The sequence below is a fragment of the Carica papaya genome, chromosome 5, assembly GCF_054855325.1.
Source record: "Carica papaya isolate Zhongbai chromosome 5, ASM5485532v1, whole genome shotgun sequence".
Taxonomy (NCBI): Eukaryota; Viridiplantae; Streptophyta; class Magnoliopsida; order Brassicales; family Caricaceae; genus Carica; species Carica papaya.
This window is the reverse complement of record NC_142313.1, coordinates 28319875-28337746: the sequence shown is the minus strand read 5'-3', so window position 1 is coordinate 28337746 and position 17872 is coordinate 28319875. Positions and strand designations below refer to the sequence as shown.

Here is a 17872-nt window from a genome sequence, read left to right as displayed (position 1 = left end):
CGCAGATTTATTCGCAAATGTGAGTCACGGCACCGTGGCATTTTACTTGATATTTGAATGAGAACGAGAGGTGCAGTGCGCACACACAAGGAAACAAATGACGGGAGGGGGAAGAAAGGAGAAGGAGTTTATGTATTTGCAGCGAGAAATTAAACAGATGCGATCATACCAGCACTAATGCACCGGATCCCATCAAAACTCCGCAGTTAAGTGTGCTTTGGCGAGAGTAGTACTCGTATGGGTGACCTCTTGGGAAGTCCTCGTGTCGCACTAATTTTTTTTTTTCAGACGGGTCGTTCGACGTTATGTTCGACTGGAACTAGGGTCCACTGGTTTATACGCAAATGTGAGTCAAGAAGCAGGGGCATTTTAATCGATATTAGAACGAGAAGGAGAGATGCAGAGTGCACGCACAAGGAAACAAATGACGGGAGGGGGGATGGATGGAGAAAAAGTGTATGTATTTGCAGTGCAGAATGAAACATGAGCAATCATACCAGTACCAATGCAACAGATTCTATCAGAACTCCGCAGTTAAGGGTGCTTGGGCGAGAAAAGTACTCGGATGGGTGACCTCCTGCGAAGTTCTTATATTTCACCCATTTTCTTAGGAACTCCTCGTGTTGCACCCATTTTTTTGCAGATGATTCTTTCGACGATACGCATGACTTGAATTATGGTCCTCAGGTTTATTCGCAAATGTGAGTCACGGCACCCTAGTATTTTACTTTATATTAGAACGAGCACGGGAGGTGCAATGCGCACGCACAAGGAAACAAATGACGGGAGGGGGAAGAAAGGAGAAGGAGTTTATGTATTTGCAGCGCGGAATTAAACGGGTGCGATCATACCAGCAGTAATGCACTAGATCCCATCAGAACTCCGCAGTTAAGTGCGCTTGGGCGAGAGTAGTACTCGGATGGGTGACCTCTTGGGAAGTCCTCGGGTCGCAACAATTTTTTTTCAGACGGGTCGTTCGACGTTACGCGCGACTGGAACTAGGGTCCGCTGGTTTATGCGCAAATCTGAGTCAAGAAGCAGGGGCATTTTAATCAATATTAGAACGAGAATGAGAGGTGCAGTGTGAACGCACAAGGAAACAATTGATGGGAGGGGGAGGGAAAGATAAGGAGTGTATGTATTTTCAGCACAAAATGAAACAGGTGCGATCATACCAGCACTAATGCAACGGATTCTATCAGATCTCCGTAGGTAAGGGTGCTTGGGCGAGAGTAGTACTAGCATGGGTTACCTCCTGCGAAGTCCTTATATTTCAACCATTTTCTTGTGAAGTCCTCGTGTTGCACCCATTTTTTTGCAGATGATTCTTTCGACGTTACGCGCGACTTGAATTATGGTCCTCAGGTTTATTCGCAAATGTGAGTCACGGTGCTGTAGCATTTTACTTGATATTAGAACGAGAACGGGAGGTGCAGTGCGCACGCACAAGGAAACAAATGACGGCAGGGGGAAGAAAGGGGAATGAGTTTATGTATTTGCAGCGCAAAATTAAACAGCTGCGATCATACCAGCACTAATGCACCAGATCCCATCAGAACTCTGCATTTAAGTGTGCTTAGGCGAGAGTAGTACTCGGATGGGTGACCTCCTGGGAAGTCCTCGTATCGCACTAATTTTTTTTTTCAGACGGGTCGTTCGACGTTACGCGCGACTGGAACTAGGGTCAACTGGTTTATAGGCAAATGTGAGTCAAGAAGCAGGGGCATTTTAATTGATATTAGAACGAGAAAAAGAGATGCAGAGTGCACGCACAAGGAAACAAATGACGGGAGGGGGGATGGAGGGAGAAAAAGTGTATGTATTTGCAGCACAGAATGAAACATGAGCAATTATACCAGCACCAATGCAACGGATTCTATCAGAACTCCGCAAGTTAAGGGTGCTTGGGCGAGAGAAGCACTAGGATGGGTGACCTCCTGCGAAGTCCTTATATTTCACCCATTTTCTTAGGAAGTCCTCGTGTTGCACCCATTTCTTTGCAGATGATTCTTTCGACGATACGCGCAACTTGAATTATGGTCCTCAGGTTTATTCACAAATGTGAGTCACGGCACCGTAGCATTTTACTTGATATTAGAACGAGCACGGGAGGTGCAGTGCGCACGCACAAGGAAACAAATGAGGGGAGGGGGAAGAAAGGAGAAGGAGTTTATGTATTTGCAGCGCAAAATTAAACGGGTGCGATCATACCAGCACAAATGCAATGGATCGCTTCAGAACTTCGCAGTTAAGTGTGCTTTGGCGAAAGTAGTACAATGATGGGTTACCTCCTGGGAAGTTCTCGTGTTGCACCCATTTTCTTTTTTTTCAGATGTGCCGTTCAACATTATGCGCGACTTTAATTATGGTCCGCAGATTTATCCGCAAATGTGAGTCACGGCGCCGTGGCATTTTACTTGATATTTGAACGAGAACGAGAGGTGCAGTGCGCATGCACAAGGAAACAAATGACGGGAAGGGGAAGAAAGGATAAGGAGTTTATGTATTTGCAGCGCGAAATTAAACAGGTTCGATCATACCAGCACTAATGCACCGGATCCCATCAAAATTCCGCAGTTAAGTGTGCTTGGGAGAGAGTAGTACTCAGATGGGTGACCTCTTGGGAAGTCCTCGTGTCGCACTAATTTTTTTTCAGACGGGTCGTTCGATGTTACGCGCGACTGGAACTAGGGTCCACTGGTTTATACGCAAATGTGAGTCAAGAAGCAAGGGCATTTTAATCGATATTAGAACGAGAAGGATGGATGCAGAGTGCACGCACAAGGAAACAAATGACGGGAGGAGGAAGAAAGGGGAATGAGTTTATGTATTTGCAGCGCAAAATTTAACAGGTGCGATCATACCAGCACAAATGCACCGGATCCCATCAGAATTCCGCAGTTAAGTGTGCTTTGGTGAAAGTAGTACAATGATGGGTTACCTCGTGGGAAGTTCTCGTGTTGCACCCATTTTCTTTTTTTCAGATGTGCCGTTCGACGTTACGCGCGACTTTAATTATGGTCCGCAGATTTATTCGCAAATGTGAGTCACGGCACCGTGGCATTGTACTTGATATTTGAACGAAAATGAGAGGTGCAGTGCAGAATGAAACATGAGGGATCATACTAGCATTAATGCAACGGATTCTATCAGAACTCCGCAGTTAAGGGTGCTTGGGCGAGAAAAGTACTCGGATGGGTGACCTGCTGCGAAGTTCTTATATTTCACCCATTTTCTTAGGAAGTCCTCGTGTTGCACCCATTTTTTTGCAGATGATTCTTTCGACGATACGCGTGACTTGAATTATGGTCCTCAGGTTTATTCGCAAATGTGAGTCACGGCACCGTAGTATTTTACTTTATATTAGAACAAGCACGGGAGGTGCAATGCGCACGCACAAGGAAACAAATGATGGGAGGGGGAAGAAAGGAGAAGGAGTTTATGTATTTGCAGCGTGGAATTAAACCGGTGCGATAATACCAGCACTAATGCACTAGATCCCATCAGAACTCTGCAATTAAGTGTGCTTGGGCGAGAGTAGTACTCAGATGGGTGACCTCCTGGGAAGTTCTCGTGTCGCACCTATTTTTTTTTAGACAGGTCGTTCGACGTTACGCGCGACTGGAACTATGGTCCACTGGTTTATACGCAAATGTGTCGATATTAGAACGAGAAGGAGAGGTGCAGTGTGAACGCATAAGGAAACAAATGATGGGAGGGGGGGAGGGAAGAAGGAGTGTATGTATTTTCAACACGAAATTAAACAGGTGCGGTCACACCAGCACAAATGCACCGGATCCCATCAGAACTCCGCAGTTAAGTGTGCTTTGGCGAAAGTAGTACAATGATGGGTTACCTCCTAGGAAGTTCTCGTGTTGTACCCTTTTCCTTTTTTTCAGATGTGCCACTCGACCTTACGCGCGACTTTAATTATAGTCCGTAGATTTATTTGCTAATGCGAGTCACGGCGCCGTGGCATTTTACTTGATATTTGAACGAGAATGAGAGGTGCAGTGCGCACGCACAAGGAAACAAATGAGGGGAGGGGGAAGAAAGGAGAAGGAGTGTATATTTTTGCAGCGCGAAATGAAACAGGTGCGATCATTCCAGCACTAATGCAACAGATTCAATCAGAACTCCGTAGGTAAGGGTGCTTGGGCGAGAGTAGTACTAGCATGGGTTACCTCCTGCGAAGTCCTTATATTTCACCCATTTTCTTGTGAAGTCCTCGTGTTGCACCCATTTTTTTGCAGATAATTCTTTCGACGTTACGCACGACTTGAATTATGGTCCTCAGGTTTCTTCGCAAATGTGAGGCACGGCGCTGTAGCATTTTACTTGATATTAGAACGAGAACGGGAGGTGCAGTGTGCACGCACAAGGAAACAAATGACGGGAGGGGGAAGAAAGGGGAATGAGTTTATGTATTTGCAGCGGAAAATTTAAGAGGTGCGATCATACCAGCACTAATGCACCGGATCCCATCAGAACTCCGCAGTTAAGTGTGCTTGGGCGAGAGTAGTACTCGGATGGGTGACCTCCTGGGATGTCCTCGTGTCGCACTAATTTTTTTTTTCAGACGGGTCGTTCGACGTTACGCGTGACTGGAACTATGTTCTGCTGGTTTATACACAAATGTGAGTCAAGAAGCAGGGCATTTTAATCGATATTAGAACGAGAAAGAGAGGTGCAGAGTGAACGCACAAGGAAACAAATGATGGGAGGGGGGAGGGAAGAAGGAGTGTATGTATTTTCAGCACGAAATTAAACAGGTGCGGTCACACCAGCACAAATGCACCACATCCCATCAGAACTCCGCAGTTAAGTGTGCTTTGGCGAAAGTAGTACAATGATTGGTTACCTCATGGGAAGTTCTCGTGTTGCACCCATTTTCTTTTTTTCAGATGTGCAGATGATTCTTTCGACGATACGCGCGACTTGAATTATGGTCCTCAGGTTTATTCGCAAATGTGAGTCACGGCACCGTAGCATTTTACTTGATATTAGAACGAGCACGGGAGGTGCAGTGCGCACGCACAAGGAAATAAATGACGGGAGGGGGAAGAAAGGAGAAGGAATTTATGTATTTGCAGCGCAGAATTAAAAGGGTGCGATCATACCAGCACTAATGCACCGGATCCCATCAGAACACCGCAGTTAAGTGTGCTTGGACGAGAGTAGTACTCGGGTGGGTGACCTACTGGGAAGTCCTTGTGTCGCACAAATTTATTTTCAGACGGGTCGTTCGACGTTACGCACGACTTGAACTAGGGTCCGCTGGTTTATACGCAAATATGAATCAAGAAGCAGGGGCATTTTAATCGATATTAGAACGAAAAGGAGAGGTGCAGTGTGAACGCACAAGGAAACAATTGATGGGAGGGGGGGAGGGAAGAAGGAGTGTATGTATTTTCAGAACGAAATTAAACATGTGCGGTCACACAAGCACAAATGCACCGGATCCCATCAGAACTCCGCAGTTATGTGTGCTTTGGCGAAAGTAGTACAATGATGGGTTACCTCCTGGGAAGTTCTCGTGTTGCACCCATTTTTTTTTCAGATGTGCCGTTCGACGTTACGCGCGACTTTAATTATGGTCCGCAGATTTATTCGCAAATGTGAGTCACGGCGCCGTGGCATTTTTCTTGATATTTGAACGAGAACGAGAGGTTCAGTGCGCACGCACAAGGAAACAAATGACGGGAGGGGATAGAAAGGAGAAGGAGTTTATGTATTTGCAGCGCGAAATTAAACAGGTGCGATCATACCAGCACTAATGTACCGGATCCCATCAGAACTCCGCAGTTAAAAGTGCTTGGGCAAGAGTAGTACTCGGATGGGTGACCTCCTGGGAAGTCCTCATGTCGCACTAATTTTTTTTTTCAGACGGGTCGTTCGACGTTACGCCCGACTGGAACTAGGGTCCACTAGTTTATACGCAAATGTGAGTCAAGAAGCAGGGGCATTTTAATCAATATTAGAACGAGAAGGAGAGATGCATAGTGCACGCAAAAGGAAACAAATGACGGGAGGGGGGATGGAGGGAGAAAAAGTGTATGTATTTGCAGCGCAGAATGAAACATGAGCAATCATACCAGCACCAATACAACGGATTCTATCAGAACTCTGCAAGTTAAGGGTGCTTGGGCGAGAGTAGCTCTAGGATGGGTGACCTCCTTCGAAGTCCTTATATTTCACCCATTTTTTTAGGAAGTCCTCGTGTTGCACCCATTTTTTTGCAGATGATTCTTTCGACGATACGCGCGACTTGAATTATCGTCCTCAGATTTATTCGCAAATGTGAGTCACGGCACCGTAGCATTTTACTTGATATAAGAACGAGCACGGGAGGTGCAGTGCGCACGCACAAGGAAACAAATGACGGCAGGGGGAAGAAATGAGAAGGAGTTTATGTATTTGCAGCGTGAAATTAAACAGGTGCGATCATACCAGCACTAATGCACAGGATCCCATCAGAACTCCGCAGTCAAGTGTGCTTGTGCTAGAGTAGTACTCGGATGGGTGACCTCTTGGGAAGTCCTCGTATCGCACCAATTTTTTTTCAGACGGGTCGTTCTACGCTACGCGCGACTGGAACTAGGGTCCGCTGGTTTATACACAAATGTGAGTTAAGAAGCAGGGGTATTTTAATCGATATTAGAACGAGAAGGGGAGGTGCAGTGTGAATGCACAAGGAAACAATTGATGGAAGGGGGAGGAAAGGAGAAAGAGTGTATGTATTTTCAGCACGAAATGAAACAGGTGCGATCATACCAGCACTAATGCAACGGATTCTATCAGAACTCCGTAGGTAAGGGTGCTTGGGCGAGAGTAGTACTAGCATGGGTTACCTCCTGCGAAGTCCTTATATTTGACCCATTTTCTTGTGAAGTCCTCGTGTTGCACCCATTTTTTTGCAGATGATTCTTTCGACGTTACGCGCGACTTGAATTATGGTCCTCAGGTTTATTGGCAAATGTGAGTCACGGCGCCGTAGCATTTTACTTGATATTAGAATGAGTAGGGGAGGTGCAATGCGCACGCACAAGGAAACAAATGGCGGGAGGGGGAAGAAAGGAGAATGAGTTTATGTATTTGCAGCGCCAAATTAAACAGGCGCGATCATAACAGCACTAATGCACCGGATCCCATCAGAACTCCGCAGTTAAGTGTGCTTGGGCGAGATTAGTACTCGGATGGGTGACCTCCTTGAAAGTCCTCGTGTCGCACCAATTTTTTTTCAAACAGGTCGTTCGACGTTACGCGCTTCTGGAACTAGGGTCCGCTGGTTTATACGCAAATGTGAGTCCTGAAGTAGGGGCATTTTAATCGATATTAGAACAAGAATGAGAGGTGAAGTGCGAACGCACAAGGAAACAAATGACGGGAGGGGGAAGAAATGAGAAGAAGTGTATGTATTTGAAGCGCGAAATTAAACAGGTGCGATCATACCAGCACTAAAGCTCTGGATCCCATCAGAACTCTGCAGTTAAGTGTGCTTGGGCGAGGGTAGTACTCGGATGGGCGACCACCTGGGAAGCCCTTGTGTTGCACCCATTTTTTTTCGGATGGGTTTTTCGACGTTACGCGCGAATGGAATTATAATCCGCTGGTTCATTTGCAAAGGTGAGTCACGGTGCCGGGGCATATTACTTGATATTAGAACGAGAAAGAGAGATGCAGAGTGCACGCACAAAGAAACAAATCACGGGAGGGGGGATGGAAGGAGAAAGAGTGTATGTATTTGCAGTGCAGAATGAAACATGAGGGATCATACCAGCACTAATGCAACAGATTCTATCAGAACTCCGCAGTTAAGGGTGCTTGGGCGAGAAAAGTACTCGGATGGGTGACCTCCTGCGAAGTCCTTATATTTCACCTATTTTCTTGGGAGGTCCTCGTGTTGCACCCATTTTTTTGCAGATGACTCTTTCGACGTTACGCGCGACTTGATTTATGGTCCGCAGGTTTATTCGCAAATTTGAGTCACGGCGCCGTGGCATTTTACTTGATATTATAACGAGCACGGGAGGTGCAGTGCGAACGCACAAGGAAAGAAATAACGGGAGGAGGAAGAAAAGAGAAGGAGTGTATGTATTTATACCGCAAAATTAAACAAGTGGCATCATACCAGCACTAATGCACTGGATCCCATCAGAACTCTGCAGTTAAGTGTGCTTGGGCGAGAGCAGTACTCGGATGGGTGACCTCTTGGGAAGTCCTCGTATCGCAACAATTTTTTTTCAGATGGGTCGTTCGACGTTACGCGCGACTGGAACTATGGTCCGTTGGTTTATACGCAAATGTGAGTAAAAAATCAGGGGCATTTTTATCGATATTAGAACGAGAAGGAGAGGTGCAGTGTGAACGCACAAGGAAACAAATGATGGAAGGGGGGAGGGAAGAAGGAGTGTATGTATTTTCAGCACGAAATTAAACAGGTGCGGTCACACCAGCACAAATGCACCGGATCCCATCTGGACTCCGAAGTTAAGTGTGCTTTGGCGAAAGTAGTACAATGATGGGTTACCTCTTGGGAAGTTCTCGTGTTGCACCCATTTTTTTTTTTTCAGATGTGCCGTTCGACGTTACGCGCGACTTGAATTATGGTTCACAGATTTATTCGCAAAAGTGAGTCACGGCGCCGTGGCATTTTACTTGATATTTGAATGAGAACGAGAGGTGCAGTGCGCACGCACAAGGAAACAAATGACAGGAGGGGGAAGAAAGGAGAAGGAGTTTATGTATTTGCAGCGCGAAATTAAACTGATGCGATCATACCAGCACTAATGCACCGGATCCCATCAGAACTCCGCAGATAAGTGTGCTTGGGCGAGAGTAGTACTCGGATGGGTGACCTCCTGGGAAGTCCTCGTGTCGCACTAATTTTTTTTTTCAGACGGGTCGTTCGACTTTACGCGCGACTGGAACTAGGGTCCACTGGTTTATACTCAAATGTGAGTCAAGAAGCATGGGCATTTTAATCGATATTAGAACGAGAAGGAGAGATGCAGAGTGCACGCACAAGGAAACAAATGACGAGAGGGGTGATGAAGGGAGAAAAAGTGTATGTATTTGCAGCGCATAATGAAACATGAGCAATCATACCAGCACCAATGCAACGGATTCTATCAGAACTCCGCAAGTTAGGGGTGCTTGGGTGAGAGCAGCACTATGATGGGTGACCTCCTGCGAAGTCCTTATATTTCACCCATTTTCTTAGGAAGTCCTCGTGTTGCACCCATTTTTTTGCAGATGATTCTTTCGACGATACGTGCGACTTGAATTATGGTCCTCAGGTTTATTCGCAAATGTGAGTCAAGAAGTAGGGGCATATTAATCGATATTAGAACGAGAAAAAGAGGTGCAGTGTGAACGCACAAGGAAACAAATGATGGGAGGGGGGTGGGGGAAGGAGAAGGAGTGTATGTATTTTCAGCACGAAATAAAACAGGTGCGATCATACCAGCACTAATGCAACAGATTCTATCAGAACTCCGTAGGTAAGGGTGCTTGGGCGAGAGTAGTACTAGCATGGGTTACCTCCTGCGAAGTCCTTATATTTCACCCATTTTCTTGTGAAGTCCTCGTGTCGCACCAATTTTTTTTCAGACGGGTCGTTCGACTTTACGGGCGTCTGGAACTAGGGTCCGCTGGTTTATACGCAAATGTGAGTCAAGAAGCAGGGACATTTTAATCGATATTAGAACGAGAATGAAAGGTGAAGTGTGAACGCACAAGGAAACAAGTGACGGGAGGGGGAAGAAAGGAGAAGGAGTGTATGTATTTGCAGCGCGAAACTAAACAGGTGCGATCATACCAGCACTAAAGCCCCAGATCCCATCAGAACTCCGCAGTTAAGTGTGCTTAGCGAGATTAGTACTCGGATGGTTGACCTCCTGGGAAGTCCTCGTGTCGCACCAATTTTTTTTCAGACAGGTCGTTCGACGTTACGCGCGTCTGGAATTAGGGTCCGCTGGTTTATACGCAAAATTAAACAAGTGGCATAATACCAACACTAATGCACTGGATCCCATCAGAACTCTGCAGTTAAGTGTGCTTAGGCGAGAGTAGTACTAGGATGGGTGACCTCCTGCGAAGTCCTTATATTTCACCATTTTCTTAGGAAGTCCTCGTGTTGCACCCATTTTTTTGCAGATGATTCTTTCGACGATACGCGCGACTTGAATTATGGTCCTCAGGTTTATTCGCAAATGTGAGTCACGGCACCGTAGCATTTTACTTGATATTAGAACGAGCACGGGAGGTGCAGTGCGCACGCACAAGGAAACAAATGACAGGAGGGGGAAGAAAGGAGAAGTAGTTTATGTATTTGCGGCGCGGAATTAAAGGGGTGCGATCATACCAGCACTAATGCGCCGGATCCCATCCGAACTCCGCAGTTAAGTGTGTTTGGGCGAGAGTAGTACTCGGCTGGGTGACCTCCTGGGAAGTCCTCGTGTCGCACCAATTTATTTTCAGATGGGTCGTTCGACGTTACGCGCGACTAGAACTAGGGTCTGCTGGTTTATACGCAAATGTGAGTCAAGAAGCAGGGGCATTTTAATCGATATTAGAACGAGAAAGAGAGGTGCAGAGTGCATGCACAAGGAAACAAATGACGGGAGGGGGGATGGAGGGAGAAAAAGTGTATGTATTTGCAGCGCAGAATGAAACATGAGCAATCATACCAGCACCAATGCAACGGATTCTATCAGAACTCCGCAAGTTAAGGGTGCTTGGGCGAGAGTAGCACTAGGATGGGTGACCTCCTGCGAAGTCCTTATTTTTCATCCATTTTCTTAGGAAGCCCTCGTGTTGCACCCATTTTTTTGCAGATGATTCTTTCGATGATACGCGCGACTTGAATTATGGTCCTCAGGTTTATTCGCAAATGTGAGTCACAGCACCGTAGCATTTTACTTGATATTAGAACGAGAACGGGAGATGCAGTGCGCCCGCACAAGGAAACAAATGACGGGAGGAGGAAGAAAGGGGAATGTGTTTATTAATTTGCAGCACGAAATTAAATAGGTGCGATCATACCACCACTAATGCACCGGATCCTATCAGAACCCCACAGTTAAGTGTTCTTGGGCGAGATTAGTACTCGGATGGGCGAGCTTAGTACTCGTGTCGCACCAATTTTTTTTCAGACGGGTCGTTCGACGTTACGCGCGTCTGGAACTAGGGTCCGCTGGTTTATACGCAAATGTGAGTCAAGAAGGAGGGGCATTTTAATCGATATTAGAACGAGAATGAGAGGTGAAGTGTGAACGCACAAGGAAACAAATGACGGGAAGGGGAAGAAAGGAGAAGGAGTGTATGAATTTGCAGCGCAAAATTAAACAGGTGCGATCATACCAGCACTAAAGATCCGGATCCCATCAGAACTTCGCAGTTAAGTGTGTTTGGGCGAGAGTAGTACTCGGATGGGTGTCCACCTGGGAAGCCCTCGTGTTGCACCTATTTTTTTTTTCGGATGGGTTGTTCGACGTTACGCACGAGTGGAATTATAAACCGCTGGTTCATTTGCAAAGGTGAGTCACGGTGCCGGGGCATATTACTTGATATTAGAACGAGAAAGAGAGATGCAGAGTGCACGCACAAGGAAACAAATGACGGGAGAGGGGATGGAAGGAGAAAGAGTGTATGTATTTGCAGTGCAGAATGAAACATGAGGGATCATACCAGCACTAATACACCGGATCCCATCAGAATTCTGTAGTTAAGTGTGCTTGGGAGAGAGTAGTACTCGGATGGGTGACCTCCTGGGATGTCCACTTGTCGCACGAATTTTTTTTTTTCAGACAGGTCGTTCGACGTTACGCGCGACTGGAACTAGAGTCCACTGGTTTATACGAAAATATGAGTCAAGAAGCAGAGGCATTTTAATCGATATTAGAACGAGAAGGAGAGATGCAGAGTGCACGCACAAGGAAACAAATGACGGGAGGGGGGATGGAGGGAGAAAAAGTGTATGTATTTGCAGCGTAGAATGAAACATGAGCAATCATACCAGCACCAATGCAACGGATTCTGTCAGAACTCCGCAAGTTTAGATTGCTTGGGCGAGAGTAGCACTAGGATGGATGACCTCCTGCGAAGTCCTTATATTTCACCAATTTTCTTAGGAAGTCCTCATGTTGCACCCATTGTTTTACAGATGATTCTTTCGACGATACGCGCGACTTGAATTATGGTCCTCAGGTTTATTCGCAAATGTGAGTCACGGCACCGTAGCATTTTACTTGATATTAGAACGAGCACGGGAGGTGCAGTGCGCACGCACAAGGAAACAAATGACGGGAGGGGGAAGAAAGGAGAAGGAGTATATGTATTTCCAGCACAAAATTAAACGGGTGCGATCATACCAGCATTAATGCACCGGATCCCATCAGAACTCCGCAGTTAAGTGTGCTTGGGCGAGAGTAGTACTTGGCTGGGTGACCTCCTGGGAAGTCCTCGTGTCGCACCAATTTATTTTCAGACGGGTCGTTCGACGTTACGCGCGACTGGAACTAGGGTCCGCTGGTTTATACGCAAATGTAAGTCAAGAAGCAGGGGCATTTTAATCGATATTAGAACGAGAAGGAGAGATGCAGAGTGCACGCACAAGGAAACAAATGACGGGAGGGGGATGGAGGGAGAAAAAGTGTATGTATTTGCAGCGCAGAATGAAACATGAGCAATCATACCAGCACCAATGCAACGGATTCTATCAGAACTCCGCAAGTTAAGGGTGCTTGGGCGAGAGTAGCACTAGGATGGGTGACCTCCTGCGAAGTCCTTATATTTCATCCATTTTCTTAGGAAGTCCTCGTGTTGCACCCATTTTTTTGCAGATGATTCTTTCGACGATACGCGCGACTTGAATTATGGTCCTCAGGTTTATTCGCAAATGTGAGTCACGGCACCGTAGCATTTTACTTGATATTAGAACGAGCACGGGAGGTGCAGTGCGCACGCACAAGGAAACAAATGACGGGAGGGGGAAGAAAGGAGAAGGAGTATATGTATTTGCAGCGCAAAATTAAACGGGTGCGATCATACCAGCATTAATGCACCGGATCCCATCAGAACTCCGCAGTTAAGTGTGCTTGGGCGAGAGTAGTACTCGGCTGGGTGACCTCCTGGGAAGTCCTCGTGTCGCACCAATTTATTTTCAGACGGGTCGTTCGACGTTACGCGCGACTGGAACTAGGGTCCGCTGGTTTATACGCAAATGTGAGTCAAGAAGCAGGGGCATTTTAATCGATATTAGAACGAGAAGGAGAGATGCAGAGTGCACGCACAAGGAAACAAATGACGGGAGGGGGGATGGAGGGAGAAAAAGTGTATGTATTTGCAGCGCAGAATGAAACATGAGCAATCATAGCAGCACCAATGCAACGGATTCTATCAGAACTCCGCAAGTTAAGGGTGCTTGGGCGAGAGTAGCACTAGGATGGGTGACCTCCTACGAAGTCCTTATATTTCATCCATTTTCTTAAGAAGTCCTCGTGTTGCACCCATTTTTTTGCAGATGATTCTTTCGACGATACGCGCGACTTGAATTATGGTCCTCAGGTTTATTCGCAAATGTGAGTCACGGCGTTGTAGCATTTTACTTGATATTAGAACGAGAACGGGAGGTGCAGTGCGCACGCACAAGGAAACAAATGACAGGAGGGGGAAGAAAGGGAAATGAGTTTATGTATTTGCAGCCCGAAATTAAACAGGTGCGATCATACCAGCACTAATGCAGCGGATCCCATCATAACTCCGCAGTGAAGTTTGCTTGGGGGAGATTAGTACTCGGATGGGTGACCTCCTGGGAAGTTCTCGTGTCACACCAATTTTTTTTCAAACAGGTCGTTCGACGTTACGCGCGTCTGGAACTAGGGTCCGCTGGTTTATACGCAAATGTGAGTCAAGAAGCAGGGGCATTTTAATCGATATTAGAACGAGAAAGAGAGATGCAGAGTGCACACACAAGGAAACAAATGACGGGAGGGGGACGAAAGGAGAAGGAGTTTATGTATTTGCAGCGCGACATTAATCAGGTGCGATCATACCAGCACTAATGCAACAGATCCCATCATAACTCCGCAGTTAAGTGTGCTTGGGCGAGAGTAGTACTCGGATGGGTGACCACTTGGGAAGTCCTCGTGTTGCACCCATTTTTTTGCAGATGATTCTTTCAACGTTACGTGCGACTTGATTTATGGTCCTCAGGTTTATTCGCAAATGTGAGTCACAGCGGTGTAGCATTTTACTTGATATTAGAACGAGAACGGGAGGTGCAGTGCGCACGCACAAGGAAACAAATGACGGGAGGGGGAAGAAAGGGGAATGAGTTTATGTATTTGCAGCGCAAAATTAAACAGGTGCGATCATACCAGCACTAATGCACCGGATCCCATCAGAACTCCGCAGTGAAGTGTGCTTGGGCGAGAGTAGTACTCGGATGTGTGACCTCTTGGGAAGTCCTCGTATCGTAACAATTTTTTTTCAGAGGGGTCGTTCGACGTTACGCGCGACTGGAACTATGGTCCGCTGGTTTATACGCAAATGTGAGTCAAGAATCAGGTGCATTTTAATCGATATTAGAATTAGAAGGAGAGGTGCAGTGTGAACGCACAAGGAAACAAATGATGGGAGAGGGGTAGGGAAGAAGGAGTGTATGTATTTTCAGCACGAAATTAAACAGGTGCGGTCACAGCAGCACAAATGCACCGAATCCCATCAGAACTCCGCAGTTAAGTGTGCTTTGGCGAAAGTAGAACAATGATGGGTTACCTCATGGGAAGTTCTCGTGTTGCACCCATTTTCTTTTTTTCAAATGTGCCGTTCGACGTTACGCGCGACTCTAATTATGGTCCGCAGATTTATTCGCAAATGTGAGTCACGGCGCTGTGGTATTTTACTTGATATTTGAACGAGAACGTGAGGTGCAGTGTGCACGCACAAGGAAACAAATGACGGGAGGGGGAAGAAAGGAGAAGGAGTTTATGTATTTGCAGCGCGAAATTAGAAATGTGCGATCATACTAGCACTAATGCACCGGATCCCATTAGAACTCCGCAGTTAAGTGTGATTCGGCGAGAGTAATACTCGGATGGGTGACCTCCTGGAAAGTCCTCGTGTCGCACTAATTTTTTTTTTCAGACCGGTCGTTCGACGTTATGCGCGACTGCAACTAGGGTCCACTGGTTTATACGCAAATGTGAGTCAAGAAGTAGGGGCATTTTAATCGATATTAGAATAAGAAAGAGAGATGCAGAGTGCACGCACAAGGAAACAAATGACGGGAGGGGGAGGGAAGGAGAAAGAGTGTATATATTTTCAGCACGAAATGAAACAGGTGCGATCATACCAGCACTAATGCATCAGATTCTATCAGAACTCCATAGGTAAGGGTGCTTGGGCGAGAGTAGTACTAGCATGGGTTACCTCCTGCGAAGTCCTTATATTTCACCCATTTTCTTGTAAAGTTCTCGTGTTGCACCCATTTTTTTGCAGATGATTCTTTCGACGTTACGCGCGACTTGAATTATGGTCCTCAGGTTTATTCGCAAATGTGAGTCAAGAAGCAGGGGCATTTTAATCGATATTAGAACGAGAAGGAGAGGTGCAGTGTGAACGCACAAGGAAACAATTGACGGGAGGGGGATGGAGGGAGAAAAATTGTATGTATTTACAGCGCAGAATGAAACATGAGCAATCATACCAGCACCAATGCAACGGATTCTATCAGAACTCCACAAGTTAAGGGTGCTTGGGCGAGAGTGGCTCTAGGATGGGTGACCTCCTGCGAAGTCCTTATATTTCACCCATTTTCTTAGGAAGTCCTCGTGTTGCACCCATTTTTTTGCAGATGATTCTTTCGACGATACGCGCGACTTGAATTATGGTCCTCAAGTTTATTCACAAATGTGAGTCACGGCACCGTAGCATTTTACTTGATATTAGAACGAGCACGGGAGGTGCAGTGCGCACGCACAAGGAAACAAATGACGGCAGGGGGAAGAAAGGAGAAGGAGTATATGTATTTGCAGCGCAAAATTAAACGGGTGCGATCATACCAGCATTAATGCACCGGATCCCATCAGAACTCCGCAGTTAAGTGTGCTTGGGCGAGAGTAGTACTCGGATGGGTGACCTCCTGGGAAGTCCTCGTGTCGCACCAATTTATTTTCAGACGGGTCATTCGACGTTACGCGTGACTGGAATTAGGGTCCACTGGTTTATACGCAAATGTGAGTCAAGAAGCAGGGGCATTTTAATCGATATTAGAACGAGAAGGAGAGATGCAGAGTGCACGCACAAGGAAACAAATGACGGGAGGGGGGATGGAGGGAGAAAAAGTGTATGTATTTGCAGCGCAGAATGAAACATGAGCAATCATACCAACACCAATGCAACAGATTCTATCAGAACTCCGCAAGTTAAGGGTGCTTGGGCGAGAGTAGCACTAGGATGGGTGATCTCCTGCGAAGTCCATATATTTCACCCATTTTATTAGGAAGTCCTCGTGTTGCACCCATTTTTTTGCAGATGATTCTTTCGACGATACGCGCGACTTGAATTATGGTCCTCAGGTTTGTTCGCAAATGTGAGTCACGACACCGTAGCATTTTACTTGATATTAGAACGAGCACGGGAGGTGCAGTGCGCACGCACAAGGAAACAAATGACGGGAGGGGGAAGAAAGGAGAAGGAGTATATGTATTTGCAGCGCAAAATTAAACGGGTGCGATCATTCCAGCATTAATGCACCGGATCCCATCAGAACTCCGCAGTTAAGTGTGCTTGGGCGAGAGTAGTACTCGGATGGGTGACCTCCTGGGAAGTCCTCGTGTCGCACCAATTTATTTTCAGACGGGTCGTTTGACGTTACGCGCGAATGGAACTAGGGTCCGCTGGTTTATACGCAAATGTGAGTCAAGAAGCAGAAGCATTTTAATCGATATTAGAACGAGAAGGAGAGGTGCTGTGTGAACGCACAAGGAAACAATTGATGGGAGGGAGAGGGAAGGAGAAGGAGTGTATGTATTTTCAGCACGAAATGAAACAGGTGCGATCATAGCAGCACTAATGCAACGGATTCTATCAGAACTCTGTAGGTAAGGGTGCTTGGGCGAGAGTAGTACTAGCATGGGTTACCTCCTGCGAAGTCCTTATATTTCACCCATTTTCTTGTGAAGTCCTCGTGTAACACGCACTTTTTTGCAGATGATTCTTTCGACGTTACGCGCGACTTGAATTATGGTCCTCAGGTTTATTCGCAAATGTCAGTCACGGTGCTGTAGCATTTTACTTGATATTAGAACGAGAACGGGAGCTGCAGTGCGCACGCACAAGGAAACATATGACGGGAGGGGGAAGAAAGGGGAATGAGTTTATGTATTTGCAGCCCGAAATTAAACAGGTGCGATCGTACCAGCACTAATGCAGCGGATCCCATCATAACTCTGCAGTGAAGTGTGCTTGGGCGAGATTAGTACTCGGATGGGTGACCTCCTGGGAAGTCCTCGTGTTACACCAATTTTTTTTCAGACAGGTCGTTCGACGTTACGCGCGTCTGGAATTAGGGTCCGCTGGTTTATACGCAAATGTGAGTCAAGAAGCAGGGGCATTTTAATCGATATTAGAACGAGAATGAGAGGTGAAGTGTGAACGCACAAGGAAACAAATGACAGGAGGGGGAAGAAAGGAGAAGGAGTGTATGTATTTGCAGCGCGAAATTAAATAGGTGCGATCTTACCAGCACTAAAGCCTCGGATCCCATCAGAACTTCGCAGTTAGGTGTGCTTGGGCGAGAGTAGTACTCGGATGGGTGACCACTTGGGAAGCCCTCGTCTTGCACCTATTTTTTTTCGGATGGGTT

At 46.5% G+C, this 17872-nt stretch overlaps 7 non-coding genes and 25 pseudogenes across 7 annotated transcripts; all 32 read left to right on the top strand.

Annotated features, from left to right (window-relative positions):
* The first annotated feature begins 155 nt into the window (after nucleotides 1-155).
* Nucleotides 156-274, top strand: LOC148258705 (5S ribosomal RNA; annotated as a pseudogene).
* A 563-nt stretch (nucleotides 275-837) lies between these two features.
* On the top strand, nucleotides 838-956 carry LOC148258704 (5S ribosomal RNA; annotated as a pseudogene).
* Nucleotides 957-1515: 559 nt separating this feature from the next.
* On the top strand, nucleotides 1516-1634 carry LOC148258703 (5S ribosomal RNA; annotated as a pseudogene).
* A 563-nt stretch (nucleotides 1635-2197) lies between these two features.
* LOC148258702 (5S ribosomal RNA) lies at nucleotides 2198-2316 on the top strand (annotated as a pseudogene).
* A 210-nt stretch (nucleotides 2317-2526) lies between these two features.
* On the top strand, nucleotides 2527-2645 carry LOC148258701 (5S ribosomal RNA; annotated as a pseudogene).
* A 205-nt stretch (nucleotides 2646-2850) lies between these two features.
* Nucleotides 2851-2969, top strand: LOC148258700 (5S ribosomal RNA; annotated as a pseudogene).
* Nucleotides 2970-3466: 497 nt separating this feature from the next.
* On the top strand, nucleotides 3467-3585 carry LOC148258699 (5S ribosomal RNA; annotated as a pseudogene).
* Nucleotides 3586-3765: 180 nt separating this feature from the next.
* Nucleotides 3766-3884, top strand: LOC148258698 (5S ribosomal RNA; annotated as a pseudogene).
* A 563-nt stretch (nucleotides 3885-4447) lies between these two features.
* On the top strand, nucleotides 4448-4566 carry LOC148258697 (5S ribosomal RNA). Its single transcript, XR_015820178.1, has one exon. It is a non-coding gene; the product is annotated as a 5S ribosomal RNA (ribosomal RNA).
* A 540-nt stretch (nucleotides 4567-5106) lies between these two features.
* Nucleotides 5107-5225, top strand: LOC148258696 (5S ribosomal RNA; annotated as a pseudogene).
* Nucleotides 5226-5429: 204 nt separating this feature from the next.
* LOC148258695 (5S ribosomal RNA) lies at nucleotides 5430-5548 on the top strand (annotated as a pseudogene).
* Nucleotides 5549-5754: 206 nt separating this feature from the next.
* On the top strand, nucleotides 5755-5873 carry LOC148258694 (5S ribosomal RNA; annotated as a pseudogene).
* A 563-nt stretch (nucleotides 5874-6436) lies between these two features.
* Nucleotides 6437-6555, top strand: LOC148258693 (5S ribosomal RNA; annotated as a pseudogene).
* Nucleotides 6556-7114: 559 nt separating this feature from the next.
* Nucleotides 7115-7233, top strand: LOC148258692 (5S ribosomal RNA; annotated as a pseudogene).
* Nucleotides 7234-7438: 205 nt separating this feature from the next.
* LOC148258691 (5S ribosomal RNA) lies at nucleotides 7439-7557 on the top strand (annotated as a pseudogene).
* A 561-nt stretch (nucleotides 7558-8118) lies between these two features.
* Nucleotides 8119-8236, top strand: LOC148258690 (5S ribosomal RNA; annotated as a pseudogene).
* A 203-nt stretch (nucleotides 8237-8439) lies between these two features.
* LOC148258689 (5S ribosomal RNA) lies at nucleotides 8440-8558 on the top strand (annotated as a pseudogene).
* A 209-nt stretch (nucleotides 8559-8767) lies between these two features.
* On the top strand, nucleotides 8768-8886 carry LOC148258688 (5S ribosomal RNA). The gene has a single exon (XR_015821222.1). It is a non-coding gene; the product is annotated as a 5S ribosomal RNA (ribosomal RNA).
* A 920-nt stretch (nucleotides 8887-9806) lies between these two features.
* Nucleotides 9807-9924, top strand: LOC148258687 (5S ribosomal RNA; annotated as a pseudogene).
* A 428-nt stretch (nucleotides 9925-10352) lies between these two features.
* On the top strand, nucleotides 10353-10471 carry LOC148258686 (5S ribosomal RNA). The gene has a single exon (XR_015819690.1). It is a non-coding gene; the product is annotated as a 5S ribosomal RNA (ribosomal RNA).
* Nucleotides 10472-11350: 879 nt separating this feature from the next.
* LOC148258685 (5S ribosomal RNA) lies at nucleotides 11351-11469 on the top strand (annotated as a pseudogene).
* Nucleotides 11470-11677: 208 nt separating this feature from the next.
* LOC148258684 (5S ribosomal RNA) lies at nucleotides 11678-11796 on the top strand (annotated as a pseudogene).
* A 564-nt stretch (nucleotides 11797-12360) lies between these two features.
* On the top strand, nucleotides 12361-12479 carry LOC148258683 (5S ribosomal RNA). The gene has a single exon (XR_015820912.1). It is a non-coding gene; the product is annotated as a 5S ribosomal RNA (ribosomal RNA).
* Nucleotides 12480-13039: 560 nt separating this feature from the next.
* On the top strand, nucleotides 13040-13158 carry LOC148258682 (5S ribosomal RNA). Its single transcript, XR_015821059.1, has one exon. It is a non-coding gene; the product is annotated as a 5S ribosomal RNA (ribosomal RNA).
* A 561-nt stretch (nucleotides 13159-13719) lies between these two features.
* Nucleotides 13720-13838, top strand: LOC148258681 (5S ribosomal RNA; annotated as a pseudogene).
* Nucleotides 13839-14043: 205 nt separating this feature from the next.
* On the top strand, nucleotides 14044-14162 carry LOC148258680 (5S ribosomal RNA; annotated as a pseudogene).
* Nucleotides 14163-14367: 205 nt separating this feature from the next.
* Nucleotides 14368-14486, top strand: LOC148258679 (5S ribosomal RNA; annotated as a pseudogene).
* Nucleotides 14487-15018: 532 nt separating this feature from the next.
* Nucleotides 15019-15137, top strand: LOC148258678 (5S ribosomal RNA; annotated as a pseudogene).
* A 916-nt stretch (nucleotides 15138-16053) lies between these two features.
* LOC148258677 (5S ribosomal RNA) lies at nucleotides 16054-16172 on the top strand. Its single transcript, XR_015820890.1, has one exon. It is a non-coding gene; the product is annotated as a 5S ribosomal RNA (ribosomal RNA).
* Nucleotides 16173-16733: 561 nt separating this feature from the next.
* LOC148258676 (5S ribosomal RNA) lies at nucleotides 16734-16852 on the top strand. Its single transcript, XR_015819693.1, has one exon. It is a non-coding gene; the product is annotated as a 5S ribosomal RNA (ribosomal RNA).
* A 559-nt stretch (nucleotides 16853-17411) lies between these two features.
* Nucleotides 17412-17530, top strand: LOC148258675 (5S ribosomal RNA; annotated as a pseudogene).
* A 205-nt stretch (nucleotides 17531-17735) lies between these two features.
* Nucleotides 17736-17854, top strand: LOC148258674 (5S ribosomal RNA; annotated as a pseudogene).
* The last annotated feature ends 18 nt before the right edge of the window (nucleotides 17855-17872 follow it).